The sequence below is a fragment of the Sturnus vulgaris genome, chromosome 3, assembly GCF_052056855.1.
Source record: "Sturnus vulgaris isolate bStuVul1 chromosome 3, bStuVul1.hap1, whole genome shotgun sequence".
Lineage (NCBI taxonomy): Eukaryota > Metazoa > Chordata > Aves > Passeriformes > Sturnidae > Sturnus > Sturnus vulgaris.
The window spans coordinates 6396962-6414270 of NC_142245.1; the positions used below are offsets into that span (position 1 = coordinate 6396962).

General features: G+C 43.2%; 1 long non-coding RNA gene across 3 annotated transcripts; it reads left to right on the forward strand.

Annotated features, from left to right (window-relative positions):
• Nucleotides 1-2091: 2091 nt before the first annotated feature.
• LOC106865222 (uncharacterized) lies at nt 2092-16267 on the forward strand. 3 transcript variants are annotated; one of them, XR_015802092.1, is made up of 12 exons: nt 2092-2210; nt 2858-3076; nt 4326-4409; nt 4968-5029; nt 5315-5411; nt 6664-6831; nt 8665-8817; nt 10612-10644; nt 12582-12773; nt 15030-15197; nt 15532-15656; nt 15800-16267. It is a non-coding gene; the product is annotated as an uncharacterized LOC106865222 (long non-coding RNA). The 3 variants fall into 3 exon arrangements; XR_015802093.1 differs by having other exon boundaries at nt 15532-15617; XR_015802094.1 differs by having other exon boundaries at nt 15030-15146; nt 15532-16267.
• The last annotated feature ends 1042 nt before the right edge of the window (nt 16268-17309 follow it).

Below are 17309 nucleotides of genomic sequence, written 5' to 3' on the forward strand. Positions count from 1 at the left end.
AAGGCCAAGCCTTAAGGGGCTCTGGGCAGTGCTTTTTCTCCCCAATAGATTTTAAAACTCCATAATACAGCCTGCAATGAATCCCCCAGCACTCCTTCTCCTGAGATTCCCTAGCAATGGGAAGAAGGAATTTGCTACAGCTACCTTCACAATTTCTTATCCAAAGTGCCAAGAGGAATTCTTCTTTATTTCACTTGTTCATTCACGCAGCATGAGCTCTTTCACCACTTAATTGTCCCCACGAACAGCCATAATGGGACTTGTTACACGTGCCCCTAAGGCACGTTTTCACATTTATTCCAGAAAGAAACACCCAGGAGCACCATGCGATGACTTTTGCTAGTTTATTGTGTTGGCAGCTTCCCGGCAAGGGCAGAGCAGCAGGCTTAGAGCTGAACAAGCGCAGACAACCCTTTGAAATATGGAAATCCCAGTTAGAGGTTAGAAAAGACCTCCGAGATCATCAAGTGCAACCCTTGACCGATCCCCACCTTGTCACCCAGCTCAGAGCACCGAGTGCCACATCCAGCTGTTCCATGGACACCTCCAGGGACGGAGACTCCAACCCTCCCTGGGCAGTCCATTCCAGGTTTGGGATCGTTGCTTGCATATCCTCGGTTCTTTGTCAGGTTATGACACAGTTTGGGATCTTGCTTTGTGAAGGGCAGAAGAGAAGTCCTGCTATTCCAAGGAATGCTGTCCTCTCTGACAGTGCTCTTTTCCTTTTCTGTGATACATCAGCCCCACTGATTCATCAGGTTGAGAGAACAAGGGAGAAGCAAAGGAGAACGCTTGATTTTTAAATTTCTGTATCTTTCCTAGATTTGCTGTTACTCAATAATAATACTTTCAGTTTTCAGCAGCAATATACCTATCTCTGTAATCGTCAGTACTGCAAGTAGCAGCATGGGAGCTGCGTTTCATTTATTCACTACCATTCTAAAATTAGACCTGAAAAATCACAGAGAACAAAATCTGTCTGCACTTCAGATTTTAAAAGTCGTGTAAAACTCTCAAATCTACCATCATACAAGTGATCAACAAAAACTTTAAAACGTTGAATGAAATTTAAATCTTACCTTGAAATGCTCCATTATCATAGTGCATATTCCCTGCATCACAAGCAGTTTGACATCATTATATCTAGTGGTGTTAAAATCTTGAGTTTAGTAATAACCTGAACAAAAAAATTCAAAATAATTTAATAAAAAATTATATAATCAAAAGTATTTCAGACAATAATGAACAGCAATAACAAAATACAGAACCCTTGTATTTAAAGTCAGTTCGAGTTCCAAATTTTCTGCTAACGTCTGCAATAATGAGTCAAATTCATCTGTTCAGAAGCTGCAGGTGCCTAAACATGGAGCTTCCCTCGTGCTTTTCATTTCCTCATGCCAAATATTCTCCCCAATGCCCCGCAATCCCGAAAGAAGAAAAGTGAAAAGAAGGAAGACCGATTCATTCTGACACGAATGAAGGCTGCCTATCCCAACACACTTCCAGGCAAAAAAAAAATTTCTGCCACTCTAACAAATCCACTTGATATTGTCTCAACTCGATGGTAACTATTTAAAAATTGTATCAAGAATCACCGGGACACGACGCTCGGAATTCTCAGCAGCTGCTCAGCTTGGCTAATTCAAGGACTTTCCCCACCTAGGGAACAGAGCGCCCCCAGCTTGAACAGCGTCTTTTCTACAAATCCGATACAAAACCGCACTCGGCTGCCAGCGCTGCAGAGGACACCAGGCTGCTGCCAGTTGTCCTTTGGGCAGGAGCAGCTCCCGGGGCCCGCTCCCAGCTGGCTCAGCCCGGATCCATGCAGCACTGAGGGACAGCTGGAAGCAGGGAGCCGGAATTCTCCGTGGGATGCCCTGCCCGGCAAACCGTGCCCTCAACATCCTTCCGCACCTCTCACTTTTCTAGCGGAGACAGCAGCTGCCTCCTCCTTCTGGCTGCTCCTTGCTGCGGGCCATATTTGGAAGGTCAGGTAAATCGCGGTCGAACCACCATGTTGGGAGTGGCGCCATGAGATTTCCTCCCTTCGTCGCCATATTTGTTACTGGGACGGGGAAGCCACGTGACCGGAGAGAATCACGTGGTCCGGGGCGGGTCCACGTGACCTGCAGCTGTGTCACGTGGCCGGGGTGCGGGGGGTTCCTGTCCCTACCGAAGACGCATGCGCGGGCTGCCGCCATCCATGGAAGGTCAGTAATTTGGTTAAATAATCACAACTATCTGGAGCATTAAACAGCTCCGGCCCCAGCATGGTCTGTACCCAGAACTTGGCGATGAACGTTTCCTCTTCCAGCTCGGGACATTGCACGATTCTGTTCCGTGACTGCTGTGGGGAAGACGGTGGCTTTAGCTTGGCTGCTCTCGCAGTTGTTTATGGTTTGTTGCAGTGTGAGGGTTTTGGGGGGCTTTTTAAACATCTCACTCGTGTGTGCCTCCGGGCAGCGTCACCGCTACGACACTGCGATGTTTCAGCCGCCGCAGGGCAGGGTTTAAATCCAAAGCAGGGCCCCTGCTTTCGCTTAAAAAAGGGAGGGAAAGAAAGCTGGAAATAGGTTGCCGTTTTTGTACAATCCTTTCAAATGTCTTGAGTGCTTCCGTGTTTAAAATATACTGTCCTTTTTACAAGGTCGGAATTAGTAAAATAGATGTAAAAGTTGAAGGCTGCCCCTCTGCTTTTGCCACTAGTTTACCATTAAGGTGGTTGCTACTTTTCCGTATTGCTGGTAGCTGGAAAATCTTTTCTTTTTTAAAATGTAAGGTGTCAGTAGGTGGCCTAACAGTTGGAGCTGAATTGTAGTTCTTTGAGGTTATTTGGTGGTTGTTTTCTCCTTGGTAGGAACCAGTCAGTGCATTTCCGTCTGAAGCACTACGGTGTGAGCTGTGCTGATCGCTGTTGGCGCCTCACGTGTGGAGGAGCGGAGATCAGGACAATTGATGCAGCTCACAAGCAGGCTTGTCTCATTTCACACTAAGCTGTGCACGGGCTGGCACGGGATTCAACATCTGGGGAACAAATGACGATGGGCACGTTGCCAGTTTTGTTCAAACCAAGCAGGTATGTTACACTCCAGTGCTCATAGCCTGGCTGACAAGTCAGTGTAAGCCCCTGTGTGGTTACATTTTTGCTCTGAACCAACAAATCACAAGTCAAGTCATCCAGCAGCAGATATTGGAATAGTTTCTTTGATGCTAAATTAGGAGGCTAAGTAGGTTATGTAACTTGATGATCTTGGTTTTTAATGTGGCGTATGGTCAGGGCATGCCTGGGTCTGGGTTGCAGTAGCTTAAGAAAGTGCTGAACTCCTGTGGGTGGCTGTGCTTCCCCTGAGCCCCGTGAGCTGCACGGCAGCATGTGCCACTTCTGGCCTGAGCTATTCTGAAGTCATGGAAAGAGGCAGAAGGGATTTCTGGCAAATACCCAACACCGGTGCCTCGTGGCTCAGGAAAGATAAAAGCACAGTTCAACTTAGCACAGTTCCTCTGAAAGGCAGCTTGCAAAGCCCCTGGCGTTCTGCTGCCTTGGATTTCACAGCTGTGCCCTCATGATACAGAAATGTGAGAAGCTGCTCAATCTTTCTTTGCTGGCCTTCCTTGGCTCCCTTTCCAGGGTAGCCTGTTTCCAAGAGGTTGTTCCTGCAGCTGTGTTGGTGCTCCTGTGTTTGTTTGGCTGACTCCTTCCAGAGCCCAGGAGGCTGAGGGAGGACTTTGTGCAGGAAGGGCTCTGCTTGTACCCCTCCAGTTTCAGGAGTTCAGTCACAGCACTCCTGTTACACTTTCTCTGCCCTAGTTTTCTGGCGTGCCAATGTCCCTGCATGGCTGTGGTGTGTTATTCCACATATGTTTTCCTTTCCCGGGTACTTCATGGACTGTGATTTGTTGACTTCTGACGCAGAAAATCTGTGCAAGCGTTCTGAGTAGGCTGCACGGTGATTTTCTGTGCAGTGGTGTTCATTTTAACTGTTCCTGCAGCAAAGTTTTACCAAGTTGTTTAAAGCATCTCACTCCTAGTACAGAGGTTACTGAGGCCCAAATAATAAAAGCTGTATTTCCTTGCACGTTATGAATTCTGCAAGGGAGCGTGAGAGTGACAGAACTTTTTGTAGGAATTGTTCAGAGTGGATAAAGAGAAGTCTTGGGAACAATATTTGAGCTTGTGGTGTGGAATATGTAATACATAAATATATTTTATTTGCTCTATGTTTAGGTAAGGCTAAGAATTCTAAAATCTTACACTGTGATAATTATCAATACTTATAATAATTAATACTTATTAATAATTATTAATGCTTTACTTTCCTTAACAGGTGATATATTTGGATGAGTCTGTGTCATCTTTCATACAGATTCAAGGATCTGTTCCATTACTTTGGGAACAGCCAGGACTGCAGGTAAGCAGGAGATAGATTTAATTATACAGATAATTCTTATTCATGCTCTTTTAAACATCACCTAGTAGCCTTTGGGCTCTTCTTCAGAGTTGCCTGTAAGGATGAGGTGATCCTTTGGGAGCACGTTGGTGCTGCTGTGACTCACCAAGCCTGCTCCTCTCTAAAAGTCTAAAAGTGTCATTGCACACGACTTGAGTGTCCATTCTTTTTTCCATGTCTTCTCTTTGAAGTTCTGACTTTTTCCTCTTTTAAATGGTTTATCTAAGGACATCCAAACAGACCGTTTTCTTCTGAATTGTTCTTGAAGAGAAGTCTTTTCAAGAAGTCAATAAGAGTCCAGAGTTACTGTGATAGAATTTCATCACAGTTTTCTTGAAAGAGGGACTGAATCAGCAACTACTGCTGTGACACATTTTTTACAGGAAAGGTGAAAAAAAGTTTGTGCCTTACAGGGCCTCTAGGTTCTTTAGACATACCAGCATTTTGCAGCATAACTGCTGGAACATGCACATGCCTTTTGCTCCAAAGAAGACAATTAATGTAATCTTGGTGTTGTAGGTGGGATCCCATCGTGTCAGGATGTCAAGGGGTTTCGAGGCAAACGCACTCGCTTTTAACAGGTAAAAATCATCTAAAGTTTTTGCTAATGCACTGAAAACCTCTGATAAGTTCTGCTTCATCACAGAGAAGGGATGCATTATTCCAAACAGGAGGCTTTGTCTGTGCAAATGTGGGATTCAGCAAAGCTGGGGACTCTCTGGGGATTGCTTATGCCTTCCAATGCTTTGTTGGAAAGTGTGAATAAAATTTATATCGAATGCTTTGCAAGTTCTCAGTGTTGCAGGTGTTGCTGTTTATTTTCTGTGTGCCAGAAGATGACTGTGGAATTTTTCTTCTGTTACCAGGCATTTCCAAACTCTTAAGAATTTACATGGCAAGCAACTTATTGTAAATTTACTTGGGGCAAAAGAAGGAGAGCACACGCTCAGCAAAGTTTTCCAGGTGAGCATGACAGTTCTTTCACTGTGCCCATCCTTGGAGTTTGCTTGTTTGCAATGAAGCTTTTACACAGCCTTTGGAAACCAAACCCCCAGGTATGCTGTGCTCTGGGAGCTAAAATTGGATTTATCATAACAGCACTGCTTAAGATGCACGATGTGGAATGAATTGTTAAAAGCTCTCCACGTAATTCCTCTTTGATTCTGTTTAGATTGGTTACCGTACTGGAAAATTATAACAGCAGTGGAGACAATGTTAATGGATTTTAGGTTATTTTCGTATTTCATGCTTATTAGTGTCTTACTGAAAACATAAGTCTTTTTTACACTCTAAAATTGATGAATAAATACATGATACTTTATGGTGTTTAATGCTGCAATGTTTCATTTAAGGATATTTCTTTTGAAATTAATGGATAAATCCCTTAATATTTTGTTTTTTAAATACAGTTTATCAATTTAAATATGGAGCTGCTCCATGATTAGCAGGAAATGTTTGTTCAGAAGGTGTTAACTATTAAGTGGCTGCTCTCATTAATTCCCAGTGGTTAGTTGAAAAGAAAACCTCACTTTGCAGTTCATAAATAGTGACCATTTGAGGAGCTGTGTCAGAAGGCAGAGAACATGTCAGTAGCTGTGTGTTATTTCCCTGCCCTTCCCACTGTGTTATTGTGATGGAATGGCTTGGGGCATTCACTGGGATATTTGCTGGATCCAGCCCTCGTGGGGAGAGACAGGAGCGTTCCCAGACGTGCCTCGATGCCCAGGGCTTTGCCAGCAAACATCCTGTGGGCACTTAGGGCTTCTTCAGGGACTCTTAGGGCAAGTTTTCCTCCAGCCACTCTCCACAGCAAGCTAACTCATTTGGGTGGGCTTTATGGCAGTAGCAGCTGATGAAGTGTTGGCTCAGTGCCTGTTGCTGACTGGCGTGTCAGTGACTCTTGGTGGAAAGGTGTTGCACTGAAACAAACTTTTGCATGTGAAAGCATTTGAACAGCAGAAGAGGCCATGGTGACCCCTGGGGTAGTAAGGGAAAAAACTAAGTTTGTGACAAGGAAAACAAAAATGCACGTGAAATATTGATCAGTTCTGAGTGATTGGTTTCAATGGTGATAAAAGTTGTTTCATTTTACCTAAAAGAAAGCAAACAAAACAACTTCTAAAATATTTGTAATCTCTTGTTTAACTCCTACTTCTGTATATTCATGTACTGGTATATTTATACTTTTTTTTTTTATTTCTGTTTACAATGCCAGAGCCATTTGAAAGCATCTGAACATTCAGCTGATGTCAAAATGGTGAACTTCGACTATCATCAGATGGTTCAAGGTGGAAAGGCAGAAAAACTACACAGTGTGCTCAAAACTCAAGTCCAGAAATTTTTAGTGTGGATTTTTTGATTTTGATGGAAAGGAGGCAAAAAGGTTTGTGTGTATAACTTCTGTACATTTCCTCAGATTAAGTTGTGATGCTGGGATGTGTTTCAGTCCTCAGCAGGAAGATAAAGAATGTTGCCTCTGTCACTGTGGTTTCAGTGTCTCCTGGGTGATGCTTAACAGCTGAAATAGGAGTCAACTATTTTACTCTGGTGATGTCTTGTCTCATTCTGTGTAGGCTCTAAAAATCTCTAAGGAAGGTTTCTGTGAGACATTCAAGGGACAAGAATTAATTTCAGGCCTTTGACCTGAGGATTTAGTGAAAATGGTCGATAGTCCTCTTTCTAGTGGGCAGCCACATGGAATGAATGTTTTTCCATCTTCCTGTAGAACCTGCTGAAGATTTCCCTCAGAGGTGGAATGCACCATTTCCTGTGAGCTGTAAATGTTCGTGTTCAGGGCCGTGGTTTGGACTTCACTGAATGCCCCATTGGAGAGATTCCTTTCTCTCAAAGCTTTAGTTATATTACAAGTTCTTGTTACTTTTAGTAAAACGAAATTCAAGAACCGTCTCTGTGCTTATTTTTCCTTTCTTTTCTTTTTTTTTTTTTTCTATCTTTGTTGTAACTGAGAGCTATTTCTCTCTGAGGTTCTTTGGAAGTGTGCTAATTGAATTGTTTGAAAAGAAGCCTTATTCTTGCAGAACACTTGAAGCAAGCAAGCAAGGAGGATTGGGAGAAACAGAGGCAGAAGGACTGATGTTATTTGCAGGAAGTGCCTGGCCTTGTTCTGGCTGCCAGGGAGAGGGCCTTCAGCACGTCTGAAAATGAAACAATATAGGTGCTGGAAACCTAGGAAAATCGTTATCCTTCTGTTTGCTGAATTTGATTTCCTTCAAATGCTCCTCTTAAGAGCAATTCCTGTGAGAACTTACAAGGCATTGCTTGTAGAGCAGACATTTCTAATTCTGGCATATGTAGTGCTTGGCTGCTGCATTAGCACAAGTTTTCTGTGGCATAAAAATATCTTTCTATGCTCTTGATGTGTAGAGTAATTACGTGTCAAACTTAGCTTTGTAGCTCCATTTTTTCCTTTCATATCCTTTTAAGAACTGCATAAATACAACTTTTTTTTTAAACCAGGTGTGCCAGATTTTTCAGCACTGAGAATTAAATTATGATTTCAGCTGAAGTATGAGAGCTAAAAGCATAAAGCTAATTAATAAGAAGGGAAATGGTTAATCCTGAAGAACTGCATACTTAATTTTAAAATTCTATTAAATGAGATATACAAATTCTTAGGTTATGTTACACAGTAGATACTTAAAAGAACAGGTTCTGAACTCTAGATGGCCCCCTAAATTTATAAGAGCGAGCACCCAATTTCTAAAACTTTTTGTCTATTTCTTGTTAGTTTTGTTTTGCAAGTTTCCTTTTGTGTCTTTTGTGGATTCCTGCCCAACCTTCACAATTTTGTCTTTGCTGTTTTATGTCTGTTATTGGAGGCTCCTTCTTCTTGCTGTCAGACACCCAAAGGTGTTAAAGACTTATAAAAGCTCTTGTAAATAGCTTTTTTGTTTAGTTTGGTGAACTTTAAGATGAAAACATTTACAAATTAGCTACCCAGTTCTTCTCCTCTATTACTATCTACCTTCAAAGGAAAATGAAATGTTGGTGCCAAATTGCACGTGTGATGCAGCCTTTCAAGCATGATCTGGTGAATGGTTCCTATAAACCCAAGATTTGTGGGGTTTTATTCATATATGCTGAAAAACAGGATGTGCCTTTAAGGAATCTATTTACACTGGGTTTTTTTTTTTGTTTGTTGGCTTTTGGTTTGGTTTGTTTGGGTTTTTGCTCATGCTGTCTTCACCTGTTCCAGATGCTGACAGAACAGCTGGAGGTATTAGGATTAGCTGAGAAGCCTCAGTTAGTTCCTGGCTTTCAGGAAGTTTTCCTATCCTTGTGGTCTGTGAATGGTGATTCTGTCAGGAAAATTTATGCTGGAACTGGAGCCCTTGAAGGAAAAGCAAAGGTAAAGTACATCTTCTCAAATGCTTTGGCAATGTTCAGTATGGGTTTTAATAAATTCTGCCATGAATATAGCAATGATGAGATTTCCTCTAAAAAACGTGCTCTTTGTAATCCTAAAACAATCCCAAACAAAACCCAACCAACCAAAAAAATTAATTTAAAGTGGTTGGTTCTGTTGATAACCTGGTCATGTTCCTGTTCCTCTCTTCCTAGCCATGCTCCTGCCTCCCACAAAACACCATTGTGTGTGCAAGGTTAAGGCTCAAACCTTCCATTTCTTTAGAACATAGCTCAGAAAAATACATATTCGAATCAGCTTTAGTTTCATTGAGTATTTTTTCTTTCCTTTCTGTACCTCTCCTGCTATTATTTCAGCCCCATTCACTATGTCTCCTTTTCAAGTGTGTTTGCTGGGATGTTGGTTGTATTTTTAGTGTTTAATAGTGTTAATACTAATCCATTTGTAGCCTGGTGGGTTTGGTCTGCATGTTCGTCCAGCTTTTTCTTTTTAGTTTTGCAGTTTCTGAAAAAATCCCAAATTTTGTTTCTACCTTGCTTTCTAACACTGTGAGAACAGTTCCATGTTCCATGGCAGTTGTAATGTTTCTCTTCAGCTTGTTTTGTCTTGGTTGATGCCTGAGTTATTCCCATTTTCAAATGCTGTCTTTTGTTTTTTTTCCTCACAATGTTGCTTCTTAGTTGCCCTAATCCTGTGCCAGCTTTTACCTGTCAAGACAAATGCTGGCCTGTAGCAAATTTTGCCCTTAGTTCCTTCAAGAATGTCTTTTCACACTGTTCTTTGTGCTAAAGAATGTGCTGCTTCTCATTCCATGTTATATCCTATGTACCCATAGCCAGCCGTTTTGGATTTTCCATCATTTGTTCATTCACACTGTGCCAGGGTCCTTCTCTGCTCGTGTAGGAGGTACCACAGCAAAATACACAAAACCAAAAGAATCAAATAACCTTGTTGCTTCTTCTGCCCCTTGACTGGTGCATACAGGACTTCTTCATTTGGGAATTGCTTGTGTTTTACTATGGAGTAGAATTTGGTTCAAGATGTTTAGTTTTATTTTCTTACAAAAATGTCACCCAGACTGCCAGGAAAACTGCAGTAAGTATTCTATGGAGTGTCTCCCCTCGTCTTGACTTTCCCATTCAACCTTCTTAGTTCCTTTTCCTAAATTAATTGTTTTCTATTTCATCTAGTTCATTTGGCCGTTTGTTTTTGTTTTTACTTTGAAAAATGCATTGAATGTATTTCCTTTTCTAATGTTTAAAACACAGAGTAGATGTCCTGGTTTCAGTTTGTTAAACCATGACAGTACATTTATTCTCTGGAATATTCTGGATCCCTGCTCTGGGACAACTGTAATTAGTACCACATCTCATAAATCAATTCAAACATCTCTGACACAAGTCCCATCCATCCAAAGAGAATCTTTAATGCTTGCAAAGCCATACAATACTTGCTCCTGTTTCAATTCAACCTGACCCAGTATGTTTTTGGGTAGTCTGAGTATATATTTTAAAATGTAGTTTTTAAGTTGCATTCTCATTTCTCAAATGAAAAGTTTGATGCCTGAAATTGTTCCATTTCTTACTTGTCAGTTTGATTCTTCAAAGCCCGAGAGTACTTAGAGGTAAAAATACAGAAATTTCACATAGGAGAAAATTATTTTAACCTTAAGTGTGTTAATATCCATTTCTATACTGAAAACCAGTTCTTTTTAAAGTATTATAATACTCGTTCCATCTAACTCCTCTTACCTGCTCTTTCTTTTGCTTTCTCTAGGTTCCTTTCAGTTAATTGCCTGGTGTGTGAATGGTGAGTGTGGTTTTTTGGGATCATCACTTGTACATTGTCTGCCAGGAAGGGAGTGCATCCTATCACAATCCCATTGCAATCGAGTGCTCCCTGCAGCTCATCCCCATTGTCTGCCACAGTCACTTAGCCTTGCCTAAAGAGCACCTTCTGTCTCTGTCCAGTGCAGTTCACAGAACTGAATCCTGGCCTGCTTTTGTTCAGCTTTTGCCTCCTTTCCACATGCATTTAAGGGGCTTTCATGGACAATGCAAGCTGTGAACTTGGGAGTATTTTTTAATGACAGCACAATCCCTGGCAGCATCCCTGATGGATCACAGCCTGTATTTCCTGTACCTGCAGCAGTGTGTGTTCACAGACAGCTCACAGGCAAGGCCCACGCAGCAGCACGTGTAATCAGAAAGGTTTTGTGTGTCCAAATGAGCAGTGCCAGGTTTGGGATGGAGCCCAGACTGCACTCTGTGGTAGTGGCACTGTCCCTGAGGTGTGTGTGGCCCTGGGTACATGTGCACCAGCAGCACATTTTCCTTGTCTCCTGTTCAGCCCAGCTGGCTGGGCACTGTTCCTGCAGACTGCAGCTCAGTCCCCAATGTGCAGAGGCAGTGGCTGGGGGGGGTCTGTGCTCCTTCTGGGATGCTGTGTGACACTTGCATGCTATTTCTACAAGTTAAGGGGGGCCTTAAGTGAAAGCTCTCTCTGTTTCTAACATGGATATTCCAGAATGTGAATTCTGAACTCCTAAGTGTGCATAAACATATGCATTCATGTACCATGGCATTTGGACTCGAGTGCTTGCTCATCTCACTATTTGGGGAAAATCCCAAAATCCCTGCCATGGCCAAACATGGCACTGTATCAAATTAATTTTTAAAGGCCTAGGGTTTAGGGGAAAAAAAATTATTCCCCTCCCTGCAGTACTTTATTTTATTTAGTTTCATTGTCTTTTCTTGCTTCCAGTCTTTTTCAAACCTAATAGGGATAGAGAATGCCTGATTTTTGTTTTAACCAGGTAACCAAGATGACAAATTTAAAAAGAATAACTGAAAAGACAGCAGCATTTCACCAGTCATTTTATTTGGGAAATTTAAATGAAAGTGCTTATCCCAGTAGCTGACTTCCTTTTCAACACAGCAGCAAGTGAAGGGAAGAATTCCATCTAATATTGTTTATGTTGTTCTTTTGGAGTCTAATAACCATGAGAACATTCAAAGTAGGTAAATTAATGTAGCTTAGGTCAAGTACCTGACCATTGAATCAGCTTTTTTCTTTCTGTGTTTCTCACCATGTCCTTTACATATGGGTCATTCCTCTCATCATCTGGCAGATAAAAACAAGGCACAGAGAAAGGCTGATGGGACAGAGAAATTAGTTTAATTATTTTGAATCCCAGCCTACTGTCCTCACTAAAGCAGCTCTTGAGGAATTCACCTGACCTAAAAATAATTCGGATTTGATGCTATCTATGATCCAATAATGTACCTTCTCTGTTGTAGTACTTGTAGTGTATCAGCAACTTTTACACTTCCAGAAAACAATGTAAATAATATATCTGCATATTGGTTCTGTAACAGAGATGGGATTTCATAAATGTAATCTGTGGAAATGAGGTAGATATCCTTGTTGATATGTACGAAAAGTGATGGTTTCCTTAGAGAGTCACGGGTGAGATGAAAGAACAGCAGATATTTATAAGCCATGGACTTGTTTCCTTCATGTATGATCTCTCTGTATGTAATTTTGAGCAAATTGCTGCTGTTTTTCAGTCAGTGTCTTAACCCACACAAGTGATGTGTCTCCAAGGGTACTTTCCCCTGGGAAAGTTGTATTCCCTGCACTTTCATGGTTTAATTTTGGCTGTGCATGTACATGGGAAAGATCTCACTGCCAAGTTCTCTGAAACATTTGCTATAAAAGTAATATCTTCTCCAATGGTTTTGCAGCATCTGTGAAAGTACTGAAGAGCACGTGTGAGAACTTCTATAAGTATGCAAAACCGAAAACAATCTGAGTCTGAGCTGGGACGTGGAAAGTCAATGGGGGGAAGCAGTTTGGAAGTATTGCCTTCAGAAATCAAACCCTCGCTGACTGGCTTCTGGATGCACCAAAGTCAGCCGGGATCCATGAATTCCAAGGTAGGATTTGTGTTCCGTCATTACTTTTTCTTGACAACTCTGATTTTTCTACGTAGATCACAAACATTGAAAAGGTATCACAGAAGCGTAGAACTGTGTAGGAAGGGACTGTAAAGATCCAGTGCCACCTGCTGCCAGGGGCAGGGACACCTTCCACTGTCCCAGGCTGCTCCAAGCCCTGTCTAACCTGGCCTTGGACACTTCAGGGATCCAGGGGCAGCCACGGCTTCTCTGGGCATCCAGATATATTACTGTGGAGTTGGGATTTTTCTGTCCTAGCAGACTGGGTTATGGAAATACATTTTTTTTTTTTTTTCCCCACTGGTGGGTGATAGCAGTGATAAATGTGTGTGTTGTCCTAGCGCCATATTCCCATTTTCCATTGTTTTCTCTGCCTGCTTTGCATGTTTCCTGGTGTTAGGGAAGGTTGAACTCATGGGGAAGAGCACCTAAAACCTATAATGCTGTAGCCTTTGTGCAGACTTTTGTCTTTTGGATAGCAAGGGTCAGCTTGTCATCCCCTAATTTCACCCTAGGTGTAATTAATGCCAGGCCTGGTGACACCACCAAAATAAGATTGGAAGAACTGAGCTTCAGGACTCTGCACTTAATTCTTTTAATGTGTTTGTGTGGGTGCAAGAAATGCCAATCCCAAAGCAATTCTGTATCTGTAACAATGTGCAACATCTTTAAAGCCAAGTGCTCGGTGTGGGGTTTTCACCTGTGTTTTCATGGTCTAAAGGCTTTTCTTGTGCCCCAAAAGCCACAAGGAACCTGCCAGCAGCAGGCCTTCATTGCATGTTGGGATTTCAATTTGCTCTTGGATTCTTCCCTGCAGTCTTCTCTTGGTTTTTGTGCCAGAGGGGCTCTGACCCCGGAGCCATACAGGGTGTCTGTTGCCTTGGTAAATGGGAATGAAGCTGGCCAAGGGTGTCAGGAAAGCAAAAACATCCTGGGCTTTGTTTGGCCAAAGACGGACCATGAAGATGTCCGTACTAGCAGGGGGTGTGAGTGCTGATCCTTTTGGCTTGTGTGGTGCCTCTGGCCCCTCAGGAGTCAGGGCAGGGCTGAAGGAAGGAGAGAAGCTGCCACAGCCATAGGTGAGGGCAGTGTTGGCTGTTTCAGACTGCTCGGTGCAGAGCTGGAAGAACAGCTTTCCTCCTTTCTCTCCCTCCCTGGGCAGAATATTAACACGATGCTGCACTAAGCCGTGGCTTTTGTGGGTTGTTGTTTAGTTGTTGTTTTTTTCTGGCTTTTGAATGTATTTGCAAGGGGTGCAGTGAGGAGCAAGTTGCTGGGTTACATGATTTCTGACTGACCTATCACAGAAATGGGCATCTGTGTGTGCATGTGCTTCCCAGCAAATCCAGATGTGCCGTGGAAATCCTAAGGGAGGATTTCCAGCCATGACTATATGTACTGAAAATGGAGCTGACCTTGGCAGAATAGCAGCTGTGAAGGGAAGCAGAGCTAAAATAAATGTAAGCAGAACAACCAAGTGAAGTGGTGCTTCTTGGTCCTGCGTGCACCTCGTGCCTCTGCCTGCTGTGAGCGCTGGGTGCTGCAGATCAATAGAGTCCATTTCAGTGTTTGTTGGGCTGGATTTCTGTGGCCAGTTAGTTCCTCTAAGCAACTCCTTTACTGGACACATCCCTGGAGTGGGACCAGACTCATCCTTACCCTGGAGGAATTCTCTGCTCCTCTGGAGAGGGGGTAAAGCCAAGAGTTACGAGCAAAGGAAAACAACCAAACATCGTGGGCATCCTGTCCTTGCTGCATGCAGCACCACGTGTTTTCCAAGTTCCCAGCACGGATGAATCTGAACAAGAAAATGCCTGTTCTTCCCTTCTCCAGCTCTCCCCTCACACCTCCCCTGCTTCCCCTGCTCTTATCCTTGGTGTGCCAAGGTCCTGCATCTCCCTGGCTTTCCAGCTGTAGCTCACCTCGTCCTGCCTGTGACTGATAAAATATGGGCCTGAGATGTTTTTTAGCAGCCATCCATTCTTTTAAAGAGCACAAAGAGTGTACAATGCAGAAGAGTCTTTAGGAAATCCATCCAAAGAAGGGCCTCTGCTTTTCCTGTAGTTCTCCTTCCTGTTTCCACCTGGGCTGGAAGGATGAGCATGTCCTGTCTTTAGCATATGAAAGTGATGTTAATAAAATTTGCCCAGAAGTTGTAATTATAATTATGACTTTTATTATTACTCATTTTCTGACAGAAAACACTCTCATTTGCCTTTCCCACGTTGTTTCCAGGTGCTGCCCAGGATGGACATCTGTGGTCTTAGACAGTGATTCCCGAGGAGCAAGGGGAGCCTTTGCCTCACCTGCACAGCTCAGGTGGATGGGACAGAATTGGTGTGGCCTGACAAGGCAGGAACAGCTGTCTGTGTTCTGGAGTGCCTTGAAACCTTTCTCTGTCAGGTTTGGAGGGGTTTCTCTTTGGGATTTTTTTTGTGATGCAGCAACCCGGGTATCCCTTTGTGCAAAGTCCAGGGGTAAAGGATGGAATAATTGACAAGTGGGGTCTGGGATGCAAATGGTTCTGTTAAAATTAAGCAAAGAATGCAATAAGAAAAATGAGCATCCTTTTAATGTCTGGAATAATTAGGAATAAAAACGCTGGCCAAGGGCACTCTGAATTGGTGTCCCCTGTCATGGCTAAAACCCCATAGTGAGGAATCAGAGCAGAAGTGTGAAAGCTGAGATCCTTTCACTGCTGCAGTGGACTTAATTTTCTTTTCCTCCTCTCTTTCAGGACATGGAAAATCACGACACTGCTGCTGTCTTTGCCAAGAGCTGTGGTGTTTGAGCAGCCAAAGCCCAGAGGCTTCAGCACCAGAGGTCTGTGCTGGAGGGCTCCTGGTGCTGCTGTGCTGTGGGGTAACTCAGAGGATGCAGGGTTCCTCTTTGCCTCCCTGCTGGGATTAACTGCCATGGGAATGTGGGATCTGGGTGAAACTCCAGCTCTCCTGGTGTTCAGGGGTGCAAGGTCTGAGGGGCTGCGTTTACCTGTGGCTTTCCAGGTCGGCAGGAACAAGAGGAAATGGGTGCCAGAGCCGTGTCCCATCAGGCTGTGTTTCCCTCTGAGGACAGACAGAGTCTGGGCTGAGGTGAGAATCCTGGGAGTGCTTGGATGAGCAATCCAGGGAACAGGGAGCTCGGGATTGCAGCTGCTGCTGGAACCATTGCCTTAGGTCTGCTCCTTTTGTGTCTATGAGAAGTGGGATTGGTGCTGGAGAGAGAGGTGCTGTTGGGAACAAAAGATGGAGTAAATCCTCTCTGGGGATGTGCAGTGAAGGACTGAATAGCATGGAAGGAGAGAATTGATCATCTGTATCACTGTTTCTCCCAAAATTGGGGTGGAGCAGTGATGGGGGTGGTTTGGTTTGGTCTGTGCCTGTTATTCTTTGTGCAATTTTTAAAATCTGTTGTATGATTTACTGTCCAGTATCTTTCTAACAAAAGCTGACAGAAATTTCGGTTAAGCATTAGAACTTGAGTCCATTCATTGCAAAAACTTGCCAAGGCTGGAGGACTGGGGTGGTGACTGCTCTCAGGAAAGGTTACTTGTGAATACTGTGTCACATTTCCCTCAGTGACTGTCAGGCCTGAATGGCTGTGAGTTCATGCTCTTCTCCCTGGGGAATTGGAAATAATTTCAATATATAATTAGAAATTGTAGAAAAAAATCCAGCTAAAAATCTCACCTCTGTCCCCCTAAGTTATCCCAGTTTTTCCCAGCTAGGAGCTGCACAGAAGGCAGGCAGGGGAAGTGACATTAGGGAACTGCTGTAAATTCAAAGGCACAAAGAGGAGATGTACCAGCAAAGGGCAGGAAAGGGGAAAGGTTTCAGGAAGCATTTCTGTGGTCTAATTAATAATAATTTCTGATTGCCCAGTGAGAAGAACACGAACTCACAGCCCTTCAGGCCTGACAGTCCCTGCAGCGAGAGCTCAGCAAATAGAATGGACGCTTGGATGACCAGGGGAGGTGAGGAGTGGATCCGAGTTCATCTACAGGGAAATAAGGAGGGGATATTTTGGAGGGAAAAGCTGAGGTGACGAGTTCACCCACCTTGGCACAAGTTGTGCTTGCACAGTGAGACCAGATGTGAAGGTCAATCCAAAGCTAATTCTGCTTGACCTCTGAATTCCAGGATAAGTTTTACAAGCTGCCAAATGAGAGATTAAAAACGCATAAAAATTAAACCAAGAGCATTAATGAGGTTCCTGAGAATCCATTATATTGTTGTCATAGCATTCTTAACAGAGTTTTGAGCTTTTAATGACAACAATGCAGTTTTTTATTTGAATTAATCACTGTATGGGATTTGGGGTTTATTTGGGTTTTAAAGACCTCAATGGTGGCCCTGACACTGCTCAGGAGCTGGTAGGAAAAGCAGAGTCAGAGCTCCTGGCAGGCATAGGGTCCTTCTCCCCAGAGTGGATTGTGGAGGAATTGTTTGGGAGTTGGATTGTCCCTCTGGGTGATGCCAGTTGCTGTGATTTATAGAATTCTGCACATTTGATTCC